Here is a 15,600-nt window from a genome sequence, read left to right as displayed (position 1 = left end):
AATTTTTTTGTATTTTCAGTAGAGACGGGGTTTCACCGTGTTAGTCAGGATGGTCTCAATCTTCTGACCTCGTGAATAGTCAGGTGAAGTAAGATGCCTCTCTCCTGTACAGTTAAATGCAGGCAAGTATTCTGCCCAGGATATGGGGAGAAGCTCAAGGAGGAACAGTGAGATGAAAATATTTGAGAAACCCCATTAGCAGTAATATGAGTCTTTTCTCCCCAATGGCATGAATATTTCAAAAGCATGCAGAAAACCTCTCAGATAGCTATGATATAAGGTGGGAAGGTGGTGACAATCTACACCTTTAGAAAGCTTCTAGTCTTCCATCCATTATCATAAAATTTTTTTCTGTCTTGTTAGCCAGTACTGAAAGCAGTGGGTATAGCCAGGTTTTGAGAAGGCTCCATTTTTTTTTACAATAATTTACATATATGCACACACACCTGCAGTTAATGATCTCCCCAATCTGCAGAAGAATAAGAGGGCCCATTCCTACCGATTACCCCATGTAAGTATAGCCATATTTGGGTCAAGTGATTTAAGTGCCACTGACGTTCTCCTACCTCACAAAAGCTTTGGCACTGGTGTTTCCTCAGGTCCCCTGATTCCTGGCAGGGCACTGGAATAGAAGGACAATAAAAATAAATAAAACATGGAAACAAAGAAACAAAGCCAAGGCGGAAAAAGAATTCACCTGTGATTGTTGGTTTTCAATGCTCATTTATTCTGGTTAGTTCAGAAAACTGAAAAAATCACGTGCTCTTTTTAACTTGGCATAAAACGAATCTGAGCAAAAGCATCATCACGCAACAGGAAACAAAAATGTATTTCAACACAATTGAAAAGCAAAAGTTACACCTCCTGGCACTGACTTATAGGGAAAGCAATGATTGTCACCATCAGCTGGAGAAATATTTTCTTTCTTTTTTTTTTTTTTTTTTTTGAGACGGAGTCTCGCTCTGTCACCCAGGCTGGAGTGCAGTGTGCTATCTCAGCTCACAGCAAGCTCCAAGCTCCGCCTCCCAGGTTCACGCCATTCCCCTGCCTCAGCCTCCCGAGTAGCTGGAACTACAGGTGCCTGCCACAACACCCGGCTAATTTTTTTGTATTTTTAGTACAGACAGGGTTTCATCATGTTAGCCAGGATGGTCTCGGTCTCCTGACATTGTGATCCGCCCGCCTTGGCCTCCCAAAGTGCTGGGATTACAGCCATGAGCCACCATGCCCGGCCAAGAAATATTTCCTATTTAGTAAGAAATACCTTCTAAAGGTTGTTGTTTCAAAGGAAATTTTTTCTCATAATACTTAATATAACATTTCTTTTAAATTGGCAGCATATGGCTATTTTTTTACACTCTTCTACAAGTGATTAAGTGAAAATGCATTGTATTAAATGTATGTCTATACGTATGTACACATTTATATTGTTAAGTTGGGTCCTTATCTCAGTGAATCCAACAGCATTAGGATACATCCAGTTTAATCGCTCCATTAAAATACACTGACTAAATCTGTTAGACTCTGACATGAGAGTTTCATAACAGAAAATGAAGTTTACTTAAACATACATGCATATAACTTATTACTATATACATTCTAATTAATCAATGATACTAGCCAGACTTCATTGTTCAAGAATGACTGTAATAATAAATACTAAGATTGTTGAATAAATGAACTATATACACAAATAAATATATAGCTATATATAGTATATATAATATATATACACACATAATATATAAAGTATATATAGCATGTGTGTACATATGGGACATTTGTGTGTGCTGGATTGATAGTAGCTATGCCTCATGGTTGAAAAAAAAGTTACATTCATTTGCATGGAGATTTGATTGTCAAAATTATATTTAATGCAAATTGTAATTGTAAACATGAATAGTCATATATAGTCAAATGTCAGCATCTAAATATAGGCATGGCCCTAGCTCTCATCCATTCACGATTATTTTCATTATTAGATATGTTCATTATTATAATAATGAATTTCATTATTATATTCATTGTTGATAAATTTTCCAATTACAGTAGAAATTCCCAGTTACATTTCAGACATATATAATGTAGAATTCAGGATATACGGTGTACCATTACTACTTTTTCACCATATTTTAGTAACCTCCTCCTTATTTTAAAATACAGTTATAGTTAGAATATACACTGGAAGACTCTATGAAGAAACTTATTTTCAATATCTATTGCCAATTTTTTAAATCAAAGGCATGTATGAAACTAACTGCTCCTGTGCCAACTGTCAATTCTGTATAACAATACTGCTCAAAGTATGATCAGTGACTGGTATTATGGGCACCTCTTGGAGTTTATTTCAAATGAAAACTCATGGGCTTTCTTCTCAACCTACGATGAGAGTCTCTGGGATCAGGGTTCAGAAATCTCTCAACAAGTTCTACTGAAAATTCTGATGATTATGAACCTTTAAAAAGAACTGCCATCAAGTTTGAAAGATAATTAATATTTTTTTTATGGAATAAATGTTTGTTGGATGTTTCTTGAGTGGAATGACAAAGACTTAACTTGCAAGTAGCTGAATCTCTACCCATGAACAATCCCCAGACCATTTTCTTTGGAGTAATGTGTCTTTCTTCATTTACATAAGTTTCATTAATAACATATATTTCTTATGACAATATTTTAGATTCTATAGTCAATAATGTTGCATATGAACAACTCATTTTTAATTATTTTAATTTAAAAAATTTTGAGCTCTTTAATAATTTTCTTCCAAGACATATGTGAGCCTGTCCCAATTTACAGTGCTTACCTCTCCAAAGCATGTTCAAAAACAAGTTTTTTACCAGAATAGCAATGCCAAAAGAAAGCCAATTTTCTAGTAGCAATGAAAGGTTGTTTAAAAACTTATCCAGCTTACATAACTTAGGAGTCCTTTAAGAGTTAATTTTGTTAGTTATGGCATATCAACTTCGCTCCAAGGCAAAAATCTTTAGTGGTTATTTAATAAGTATGCTTAGACCTAAATCTTCCTCAAGACCATCTGAAGTGAACATATGGCACTCCTGCCACTGGCAAAGTAAGTCTTTATCATTTCACTCAAGGAACAAACATTTATTCCATAAAGAAACTGTTAAATGCTGTGTGGCTAACAATGTCTGAAAATAGGCATGCGATTTTTGTTTTCTCTCACTGCTAAAAATAAGTATTATAAAAATATGCTGCTACATGTGTACACAGGTGCATTTTCACAACTGTAGACATCAGTGCAGAAAAAGTCTCAGGCCTTTGAAAACTCCATGATCCCACACAGCCAAGGTCCTGACAGGTTGTGGAACAGTCAAATACGATATACAAAACAAGTATCACTTACAAAAATAGGTATATTTCTCGAATGCTAATCAAAGCAACGCATAACACACTTGTTTTGCTCTTAATCTAGAATCTCTGGCTGCCAAGTGTAGCATCGGTACATGTAATTCATTTAAAGCTCTAATTTAATTGCATGCCTGCTTCACTTCCAATAGCTAGTAATCAGCAGTTTACTGACTGATTAAAGACATTTCTCAAAATGTTATTAATGAGAGCCAACATTTTCTTTTAATAATCCTCCATGAAATCTCTCTGAGACACAACCTATATGCAATCATCTGAGTAAATGTTTGCAGGCTAAGTTTGCCAAAAGTCTATTTCTTTCTAATACTCTGGACAGTTAAAAAAAAAAAATTTTCAAGAAAATCTAAAATGATGCAGAGAAAACAACAATGACACACTTTCTCTCACACTTCATATGGAAGAAAAAACTTCCTATTTCTCCAAACAATTAAAAAGGTACATAAAAGACAGCAGCCCTGCCAGAGATGTTAGAACCCAAAGGACTCTACCTTGAACAGTGGCTGGGTAAAATGTGGCCAAGATCCGCTGTGCTGCATTATCAGGAGGTTAGGCATTCTTAGTCACAGGATGAGACAGGAGGTTGGCAGGACTGGTTTCACAAGATACAGGTCACAAAGACCCCACTGATGAAACAGGATGCAGTAAAGAAGCCAGTCAAAACCCACCAAAACCAAGATGGCAATGAAAGGAAGCTCTGGTTGTCTGCATGCTCATTATGCACTAATTATAATGTATTTGCATGCTAAAAGACACTCCCACCAACACCATGACAGTTTACAAATGCTATGACAAGGTGTAGAAACTACCCTATATGGTCTAAAATGGGAAGGGACCCTCAGTTCCAGAACTCCCCACCCCTTTCCCAGAAATCTCATAAATATCCACTCCTTATTTAGCATACGATCTAGAAATAATGATAAGTTTACTCAATCAAGCAGCCCATGCCATTGCTCTGCCTATGGCACAGCCACCCTTTTATTCCTTTACTTTCTTAATAAACTTGCTTTCACTTTACTCTGCAGCCTTGGTCTTGAATTCCTTCCTGCATGAAGCCAAGAACCCATGTGGCATCTCAGGTTGAACTTCAATTTTGGAGCTCACCTTGTGAGAACCCTACATCTCTCTTCCATAAGAGGAGTGAATATTAGAGAAATAATACTACTGGTAGACAATTACTTTAGAATTTATTACATATCACACATATAGGTGCTATGATCATGTACTGCCTACAACTATCCAAATTAGTAACCAAAGTTCATATTTTTAGCAAAGGTTTTAGGCTTTCAAGTTTTAGGATGATGAACTAAAATCATTACTTCTGAGGCTACTTCTTCAATTCCAATGAAGAAACACTTAAAATTTCAAAGAAAAACTTGTAGATTGAGAGAACTAATCATATAATATATCATCATTCCGCAGGTAGATACTAAGTATGTTTTTACTCAACCTAGAACCTTTACAGATTATGGACCACTTTTAGAACTATTATCTAATGTAGTCTCATCACAACACATCTATGAAAGTATGTAAAATAAAGCATTACTGGCCAGGTACAGCGGCTCATGCCTGTAATCCTACCACTTTGGGAGGCTGAGGCAAATGGATCACTTGAGCCAGGAGTTCACGACCAGCCTTGGCAATATAGCAAGACTTTGTCTCTACTAGAAATCAAAAACATTAGCCCGGCATGGTGTCAGCCTCCTGAATTGTTGGGACTACAAGTGAGTGCCACCACAGCTGGCCAATTTTTATATTTTCAGTAGAGACAGGGTTTCATCATGTTGGCCAGGCTGGTTTCAAACTCCTGGCCTCAAGCAATCCACTTGCCTCAGCCTCCCAAAGTGCTGAGATCATAGGTGTAAGCCACTGCACCCAGCCTTTCTGTCTCTAAACACAAAAACAAAAAGCAAAAAGAAAGTGGACAGCAGGCTGGAGGAGGGACACTTTCACACTTTGGCCAGGTTTTCAAGAGTGGCAGAGGTAGGCAGAAATGCACTAGAATGTCACGGAAAATATGAATAAGAGCAGACATCAGCTTGATACCCACTGAAAACGGGAGCAGGCATGGAAGGGAATGGGCTGCATTCCTGCACACAGCATGAAACCTATCCCTGAAAATGACTTCCGAGGCAGCTCTCTGGGCAACATTGTCTGTTCCACACACAAAAAAAGTCTCAGGTGGACATACCTGGACGTTGTCTTTGGGAGACTGGCTTATGTTTGTTGGTGCATTTCCTATTCCTCTGCCTTCTCCTGACTAGGCATCAGACTGAAGTCTGAATGGCCCTTGCACATACTTCTACTTGATGAGTTATTAATACTAACCTTTACTTGCACCATGAACTTTAATAACATGCCGAAAGTCATCCAACTTGCCAGACTGGGACTAAAACCCACCTCATTCATTTCCTCCTGGCTCCATTCTCTACCTCCTTCCCTCCTACGGATAGTTCTTATGACCAAGAAATATGGCCAGGGATGGTGGCTCATGCCTGCCATCCCAGTCCTTGAAAAGGCCAGGGTGGGAGGATTGCTTGAGGCCAGAGGTTCAAGACCAGCCTGGGCAACACAGTGAGACACTGTCTATAATTTAAAAAAAATTTTTTTAAGAGAGATGTATATAGACTTTAACCCAAAACTATACTATAATCTTTAGAACACAAAGACTGCGTCATGCTTTGTATGCATACATGCCCTAAAGAATGTATACAGTATCCTGTAAGTAGCCTGTCTTTGATATATATTTATCACAATAAATAAAACTTTAATGGCCCAGAGAAGGCTACAGGCCAGGGCAGGCCTAGAAGTAAAACAGCAAACAGAAGGACAAAAGAACCACAGCAGTGCAAACTAGAAGACATTTTGAAGTACTCACTATAGGTTACAGGAGTATACAGAGCAGCCAGGTGTGAAATTGAGGATATAGATGGATGGGTTAGTTTTCTAGAAATGCCACAATAAAGTCCCATAGATTGGGCCGCCTAAACAACAGACATTTATTTCCCCACAGTCCTGGAAGCTGGAAGTTCAAGATCCAGGTGTGGGCAGGGTGGTTCCTCCTGAGGCCTCTCTCTTGGGCTGTAGACACCAACTTCTCCCTGTGTCATCACCAGGCAGTCCCTCTGTGTGTGTCTGTGTCCTCATTTCCTCTTCTTATGTAGTGTTTTAGTCCATTTTGGGCTGCTATCACAGAATACATAGACGGAGTGCCTTATAAACAACAGACATTGATTCTCCCATAGTACTGGAGCCTGAAAGTCAAAAATCAAGGTGTGGGCAGGACTGGTTTCTCCTGAGGCCCCTCTCCTGGACTTGTAGACTCTGTCTTCTCCCTGTGTCCCCAAAGGGTCATCCGTCTGTGCATGTCTGTATCCTCATCTTATAAGGACACCAGTCCTATTGGATCAGGGCCCACCTTATTCACTTCATTTTACTTGACCACTTTAAAGACCATTACTCCAAATACAGTCACATTCTGAGCAAGTGGGGGTTAAGACTTCAGCATCTGAATTTGCAGGGAAGACAGACTATAGCCCATTAACAGTAGACTTTTTGAATGCTATTGACTGATGTTAACGAGGAAAGACGACTATTTTGTAGAAATGCAGTGAAGTCTGAGTGACTGCAGAATGCTGGAGTGTCAAGTGTCAGGCACACATAAGCTCATTTTTTTAAAAAAATTTTTATTTCCATACATTATTGGGGAACAGGTGATACTTAGTTACGTGAGTAAGTTCCTGACTGGTGATTTGTGAAATTTGGGTGCACCCATTGTGTCCAGAATTGGTGAGTTCTTGGTCTCACTGACTTTGAGAATGAAACCATGGACCCTTGCAGTGAGTGTTACAGCTCTTAAAGATGGTGTGTCCGGAGTTTGCTCCTTCTGATGTTTGGACGTGTTCAGAGTTTCTTACTTCTGGTGGGTTAGTGGTCTCACTGGCTTCAGGAGTGAAGCTGCAGACTTTTATGGTGTTACAGCTCACAAAGGCAGTGCAGGCTCAAAGAGTGAGCAGCAGCAAGATTATTCCAAAAAACGAAAGAACAAACCTCCCACGGTGTTGAAGGGGACCCAACCGCCTTGCGAATCCTGGCTCCTGCATCCTGCTTTTATTTCCTTATCTGACCGACAACCCTCCACCCCCCCCCCCCCCCGCCCCCAATCCTGCTGATTGGCCCATTTTACAGAGAGCTGATTGGTCCGTTTTACAGAGAGCTGATTGGTTTGTTTTACAGAGAGCTAATTGGTCTATTTTGACAGGGTGCTGATTGGTGCGTTTACAATCCCTGAGTTAGACACAGAGTACTGACTGGTGTATTTACAATCCTCTAGCTAGATGTAAAAATTCTCCAAGTCCCCACTAGATTAGCTAGACACAGAGCACTGATTGGTGTGTTTACAAACCTTTAGCTAGACACAGAGTGCTGACTGGTGCATTTACAATCCTCTAGCTAGACATAAAAGTGCTGCAAGTTCCCACCAGATTAGCTAGATACAGAGTGCTGATTGGTGCATCCACAAACTCCCAGCTAGACATACAGTGCTGACTGGTGCATTATACAATCACCTAGCTACACATAAAAGTTCTCCAAGTCCCCACCTGACTCAGGAGCTCAGCTGGCTTCAACTAGTGGATCTGGCACCAGGGCCATAGGAGGAGCTACCTGCCAGTCCCACATGGCCCGCCTGCACTCCTCAGCCCTTGGGTGGTTGATGGGAGGGCAACGCAGAGCACAGGGCGGCACCCATCAGGGAGGATAGGGCTGCGTGGGAGCCCACTGCAGGGGGGCTGGTGCATGGCAGGCTGCAGGTCCCAAGTCCTGCCCCATGGGGAGGTGGCTGAGGCCCTGAGAGAATTTGAGTGTGGCGCAGGTGGGCCGGCAGTGCTGGGGGACCCAACACCCCCTCCCCAGCTGCTGGCATGGGTGCTAAGCCCCTCACTGCTGGGCGGGTGGTGGTGGCCTACTGCTCCTAGTTCGGGGCCTGCCGAGCCCACGCCCACCCGGAAATCACGCTGGCCCTCAAGCCCTGTGCACAGCTCTGGTTCCCGCCCACGCCTCTCCCTCCACACCTCCTGGCAAGCAGGGAGCCAGCTCCAGCCTCAGCCAGCCCAGAGAGAGGCTCCCACAGTGCCGCGGCAGGCTGAAGGGCTCCTCAAGCACAGCCAGAGTGGACGCCGAGGCTGAGGAGGCCCTGAGAGCAAGCAAGGGCCCTAGCACGCTGTCACCTCTCACCATCACCCAAGCAGTACACACTGCACCCAATTTGTAATCTTTTATCTGTCACCCCCTTCCCACCCTTCCCCTGGACGCCCAAACTCCACTGTGTCATTCTTATGCCTTTGCATCCTATAGCTTAGCTCCTACTTATGAGTGAGTGCACAATGTTTGGTTTTCTATTCCTGAGTTATTTCACCTAGTATAATAGTCTCTAATCTCAACCAAGTTGCGGCAAATGCCATTAATTCATCCTTTTTATGGCTGAGTTGTATTCCTATCTATCTATCTATCTATGTACCACCGTTTATCCCTTTATCAATGATGGGCATTTGGGTTGATTCCACATTTTTGCAATTGCAAATTGAGGCACACATAAGTTCTACTAAGTTAAAACAATAACAATGAAAACCTCCACAAAGGTTCAGAGTGTCAGCTCCCAGAATACCACAAACCCAAGACAGGCAAATCAACCGTGGAAGCCGAGCCCTTAACCTTCCACTGTCCTAGTGAGGGACTAAGTGGCTAAGTTGTCTGGACTTCCTGGGTCAATAGGGACTTCCCTAAGGGGACTTTCTCCTAAGCCAAAATAACTCACAGCTGCAAGCTAAGGGATTGAAACTTCAACCAAAGGGGACTTTCCCCTAAGCCAGAATAAGTCATAGCTGCAAGCTAAGGGATTAAAACTTCAACCAATCAAAGGGGACTTTCCCCTATGCCAAAATGAGTCATAGCTGCAAGCTAAGGGATTGAAACTTCAACCCACCATATAGGGAGTTTAAGCTGTAGCTGCAGCCTGATGTTTTTAACCAATCAGGCCCTCCAACCCACAAGCAGATAGAAAATAAGCTAATTATATAGGACAGAAAAAGGAAAAGAGGAGGGGTCACAAGCGGACATAAGCATAAGACAACCAAGCCAGAAACAGCAACCCTTTGGGTCCCCTTCCACTGCATGTAAGCTTTACTTTCCCTTTCGCTTTACGTTTGCTTTTGCTTTAATAAATCTTGCCCCGGCACACTCTTTGGGTCTCTGCATTTCTCTAATCGAGCTGTAACACATGCCACTGCAGTCCACAGCTTCATTCCTTGAGGTCTGTGAGACTACAACCCCTTCGATCAAGAGAAACCTTTGACTGGAAAACTTGTCATCTCACTAGCCACAAACCAACCATTTGATTGGTCAACTTTGAGCCGAAGGGTTTGAGATGAGAAAGGGGAGTCACGGTATCAAAATGATAAGTTTCCAGACCCTAGTAGGAGTCACTCTCCTTTTCATCTTCCTCCTTGCTTATCTTCAGCTGCTCTCTGCCGCCTGATAGCCTTTTGCCCAGAAGGTCAGAGAAGGCAAAGCTGTCTCTCAGTAACTGGAGATGTCTGGCTGTGTGTGTGGGAAGTTGAAGGGACGCTTGGTGGTGTCTTCCTCCCTCAAAGCGTCACAGCAAGTCCTTTCATTGTAGCTAAGCGGAAATAGCCAAAAGAGAAAGGGAAAAAATCGTTTTTTTCTGTTTTTTTTGTTTGTTTGTTTTGTTTTTTTGTTTAAGTTCTAGAGTACATGTGCACAACGTGCAGGTTTGTTACATATATATACAAGTGCCATGTTGGTGTGCAAAAAATCGTCTCTTATGAAGACAAGAAGAAGACCAGGGGTGTGGAATGGGAGAAGGATGACCTGGCACAGCGCAGAGTATTTCTAGGACTAGAAAATTATGGTATGAGGTACTGTAAAGGTGGATGCATGCCTTTATGTGTTTGTCAAACACCACAGATTATACAATAGCAAGAGTAAACTCCAATGTAAACTATGGATTATAGTTAATAGTAATGTATCGCTATTATCCGTCAGTTGTAACAAATGTATCACACTAATGCAAGATAACAGTAGGGGAAGTATCAGGGAGGAGGAACGGAGGGCATGAGAACTCTATTTGCCACTCCAAATCATCATATGGCTGATGATATTCAGAATCCAATAGACCTCATGGGGTCTGAAATGGGCTGCCATAGCAGACCCGAAACTGCTAAAAAAAAAAAAAAAAAAAGAAAGTATTATTTTCTAAATCCCAACTTGCTTAATAGTCTTACATACATGATTAATAATATATGTAGTATTATGTATGTACATTATAATATATGCAATCTCCTGCATAATATTTAAGGATGATACCTCTAAAAATTTATCACAAGTACAAACTTTGTTGAAATTAACAGTCATTCAAAGAAGGTGGATAGGTTGAGTTGAAGTGGTAGATGAGAAAGAAAGCACAATTTAGAATTCTATATGGAAGTCTTCTGAAAAACAGATGCACAAGAACCAATTGCTTTAATTATCTTACCATCATTTGCATAGGGTAGACACACCAGTTTACATATACTAATAAGTATCTTTCATCCAAGTACAGCTGACATGAAGGTAGCTTGCCCAATAAACAAGGAAAGAAAATTAGAGAAAACATTTACTAACTTTTTTATTCATAAATTCTACCCCTTCCCCCCACCCAAAAAAAGTGTTGGAACTGTGTGATTACTTCCATTCAAAGTATCCTTGTCCCATTTGTAAATCTTGTGGAGTAAAAAAAAAAAAAAATTCAGGAGTGTTTCCCCACCACCAGCATCTGGGGTCATCACTTCCTTCTTCCCCTGAGTTTATAGCATCTATCAGCATAGCACCTAAGATATACTAGAACACTTACAGAAATCATGATTTCCTTATGTTTCTGAAGCCTCAGGGACCTGCAAGATGAAGTTTTCTTTTTCTTTTTTTTTATTGAGACGGAGTCTTGCTCTGTCGCCCAGGCTGGAATGCAGTGGCCCGATCTTGGCTCATTGCAACCTCCGCCTCCCGGATTCACGCCATTCTCCTGCCTCAGCCTCCCAAGTAGCTGGGACTACAGGCACCTGCCACCATGCCCGGCAAATTTTTTGTATTTTTAGTAGAGACGGGGTTTCACCGTGTTAACCAGGATGGTCTGGATTTCCTGACCTCATGATCCACCCGCCTCGGCCTCCCAAAGTGCTGGGATTATAGGCGTGAGCCACTGCACCCAGCCAAAGTTTTATTTTGCTAATCATTATTTTGGAGAAGAAAAGGGCAGGGAGATGATGGTGATGAATGAGACCAAGAGTGGGGATTGGAATCAGTATTGGTCCCATTCCTCAGCCTCTGATTCCAACTGCTGTACCATCTAATATTCATCATGTCAAATTCTCACTGAGGCCAACATTCCAGAAGATGCCAGTCCTCATCTCTCCAACCATGCTTGCTAAATTACCACTGACAGGAGCAACTACAAATACTCCTAGGGCCAAACCCTGGAAGAATCCCAGCAACGTGCTGAAATACCGAACTTACTCAAGAATTTTCCTAGATGGCCATAAATACAATTCTGGACAACTCAAATTTACATCTCTATTCCTCATTGTTTCTGAGCTAGAGACTTCAGATGTCCACCTGTCTGTTTAGTAGCTCCCCTTGATAATCTCACAGGCTTAAACTTATCATGCCCCAAATGAATTTTAACAGGGCTTCCCTTTATCCTTCCAGGAAAAGCCCGGCTTCTCCTCCAATTGCCTTCATCTAAGTAACTGGTATTCTTTCTCCGCATTTTCCTAAGAAACTGGCATCAGAACGGATGTTTCCATCTCCCTCACTTCTTGTATCCAACCCTGGCCAATTTTGCCTCCCATCTCCCGAAATCCATCTGCCTCACTCTGCCTTCACTGCAGCCTCACCTGTCTGAGCTACCCACCTCCTCTGCCTAAATTAGTGTGTTTGTTTCGGAACCAGACTCCCGCTTTCCATTCTCAGCCTTCTTCATCATTCCCCAAAATATCTTGTGTCAAATCACTCCCCTGCTTATAACCTCTCTGGATTCCATCACTGCACTTTATACAGAATATAAAAGACTTCATCCTCTAAGGCCCTGTCTCCAGGTGTCTTGTCATGTTACAGCAGCTTCTTAAACTTTTCTAAAGGTGCCAAATAATGTTTCGCCTCAGTGCCATTGCACGTGCTCTTCCCTTTATGTAGAAAACCCTACATATCCTCAGAGCACTTTTGCAGTAATTCGTATCTTCTATCTTTCTTAGCCTAGTACCCTATTTTCCTGAAATCACATGACACAATGTGTACTAACTGAGCAAATGCTGCCTTCCTTACTTTTTTAAGTCTTTCTGTGTTTAGTATACTAATTCTGCTCCACAAAGGACAGAGTCTATGCCTATGTGAGTAGCACCTTACATAAAAAGCTCTGGCATGTAATAAGCAAACACAGTAATATTTTTAAAAAGCAAATGAATAAATGGCCGAGTTGATTATGTTAAACAGGAGAAATGGGTTAGTTATCAGAATTTATTAATCCACTAAATGTTTATACCATACCCCAGTATGTCACTGGGGTGAGTATTTCTCATAATATTTAAGTGTTTATAATTCATGAGGTTATGTAAAGGTATCTGTTACATATGAGAGAAACTCATTCCAGAGGAAAGAAAATTGAAATACTAGATTCTCACAGATACTTTCATTTTTCCTCTTATGATGTATTTATTAAAGTTTATATAATATGCTCTAAGGAAAGTGGTTTTTATTTCCATAAATAAAAGTTGCTTCATTTAAATATTTCATGTTCAAATATATTTTTCAAGAGAACTAGGTAAAAGCATGTAAAAATCAGATAAAATAATATTTGTAGAAAGGTGCAGATTTGCCTTCTGATTATTATTGAGGAATACAATGGTAAAAATTAAATTTCTGAAAAATAATTTCCTGTTCATTTAAAAGAAAAATAAATGAACGTCTTTCTGATTATGCAGGGATTATGCAGTTGATTATGCAGGGAAGAAAACTTGAGCTAATACCCAAATCCACCACGAGTTACCTGTGTTTTCATGTCTTAGGATCTTGATATCTCTACATGCTTAGAAACCCCACACTTTTGTCAAATCAATCAACACTTACACTTACAACACTTACACATAACTTACATGATAATGTGGCATATTTTTTTTTTTTGTGTGTGTGTGTGTGTATATATATATATGGTCTTGTATATAGTATCATATATAGATACTGTATATACTATATAGTATGCTGCATTATATATATAACATATATATATATTACATATATGACATAAAATACATATAATATGGGTTGGACATTTTTGCTTTAAGGCATTAGGGAACCAGAAGGTTAAAATGATAAACATGGCACTGAAGACATCATAATAAAATGTACATGTCCCATTCATGTGAAATTTGTAATTCACACATGTAACTCCCCGACTCACCCCTAAAATATGAGGGACCCCAGGAACCACAGAGAAGCTCCAAATGGATTTTCTTAAGCAAACTGTAATACATAAATATATATTTTACCTTCCAACCAATTCATGTCTGCTCTACCTCCTGCCGTGTCTTCTTTCTATACAATCTACTTCATCTACTATAACAACAAATCCTCATTTCCACAGCCCACTTTTGATGGAAGAGTCATTTTTTTCAAATATGATTGAAAATGCATTATGTGAGCCAGGGAAGGAAGTCCAGAAATAGAGAGTCTAGTTGGTCTGGTGTAGGGTCCAGCCCCACAAGGTCGGTGGGTTTTTCTCCCCATGTGCAGAGACAAGAGATTATAGAAATAAAGACACAAGACAAAGATAAAAGAAAAGACAGCTGGGCCTTGGGGACGACTACCACCAAGAGGCAGAGACTGGTGGTGGCGCTGAATGTCTCGCTGAGCGATTATTTATTGGATACAAAGCAAAAAGGTCAGGGTAAAGAGTGTGAGCCATCTCCAATGATAGGTAAGGTCACGTGCGTAATGTGTCCACTGGACAGGGGGCCCTTCCCTGTTTGGCAGCTGAGGTGGAGAGAGAGACAGAGAACAGCTTATGTTATTATTTCTGCATATCAGAGACTTTTAGTACTTTCACTAATTTGCTACTGCTATCTAAAAGGCAGAGCCAGGTGTACAGGATGGAACATGAAGGTGGACTAGGAGCGTGACCACTGAAGCACAGCATCACAGGGAGAGGGTTAGTCCTCCGGATAACTGTGGTGGGCCTACACAAGAGGTGGAGGAGTAGAGTCTTCTCTAAACTCCCCCGGGGAAAGGGAGACTCCCTTTCCCAGTCTGCTGAGTAGTAGGTGTTTTTCCTTGACACTGACGCTACTGCTAGACCAAGGTCCACTTGGCAACAGGCGTCTTCCCAGACGCTGGCATTACCGCTAGACCAAGGAGCCCTATGGTGGCCCTGTCTGGGCATAACAGAAAGCTCACCCTCTTGTCTTCTGGTGACTTCTCACTATGTCTCCTCAGCTCGTATCTCTGTATGGCCTGCTATTTTCTAGGTTATGATTATAGAGCGAGGATTATTATAATATTGGAATAAAGAATAATTGCTACAAACTAATGATTAATGATATTCACATATAATCACATCTAAGATCTACATCTGGTATAACTATTCTTATTTTATATATTTTATTATACTGGAACAGCTCGTGGCCTCAGTCTCATGCCTCGGCACCTAGGTGGCTTGGCTCCCACAGTCTGGGCTCCTGTACATCCTATACAAGAAATGAACTTTACAAAATCTCAAAGCTGTAAATTTGGCACCTCTCAATTAGCACAAATTTCCTTTCAAATGTTAGGAAGAAAAAGAGACTCCTAAGTATTTTGTAACATAATGTATTCCACATTTCCATAGGCATCATTTTTTTTTGAGATGGAGTCTCATTCTGTCCGCCAGCCTGCAGTGCAGTAGCACAATCTTGGTTAACTGCAACTCTGTCCATAGACATCATTTTTAGGCCAAAACATATGGTAACACATAAACTGATCATATGCTGTCTGCAACACTCAGCAGAGAAAGGCAGCATCTCAAAGGATTTCCTCAAATCCTTTATCTAAGAAATGCATGGAAACAATTTCACCAGAATCATTTCCTCCATGGTAGTGTGCAAAGATAGTACACTCAGGTGCATAATAAACCCT

At 40.9% G+C, this 15,600-nt stretch overlaps 1 pseudogene; it reads right to left on the bottom strand.

Moving 5' to 3' along the window:
• The window catches only part of LOC129025955 (anosmin-1-like), a 184,445-nt pseudogene that overhangs the window by 97,918 nt on the left and 70,927 nt on the right, over nt 1–15,600 (bottom strand).

This window comes from Pongo pygmaeus, chromosome Y, assembly GCF_028885625.2.
Source record: "Pongo pygmaeus isolate AG05252 chromosome Y, NHGRI_mPonPyg2-v2.0_pri, whole genome shotgun sequence".
NCBI lineage: Eukaryota > Metazoa > Chordata > Mammalia > Primates > Hominidae > Pongo > Pongo pygmaeus.
The sequence above is the reverse complement of the archived record's forward strand: the minus strand, read 5'-3'. Positions and strand labels throughout refer to the sequence as shown.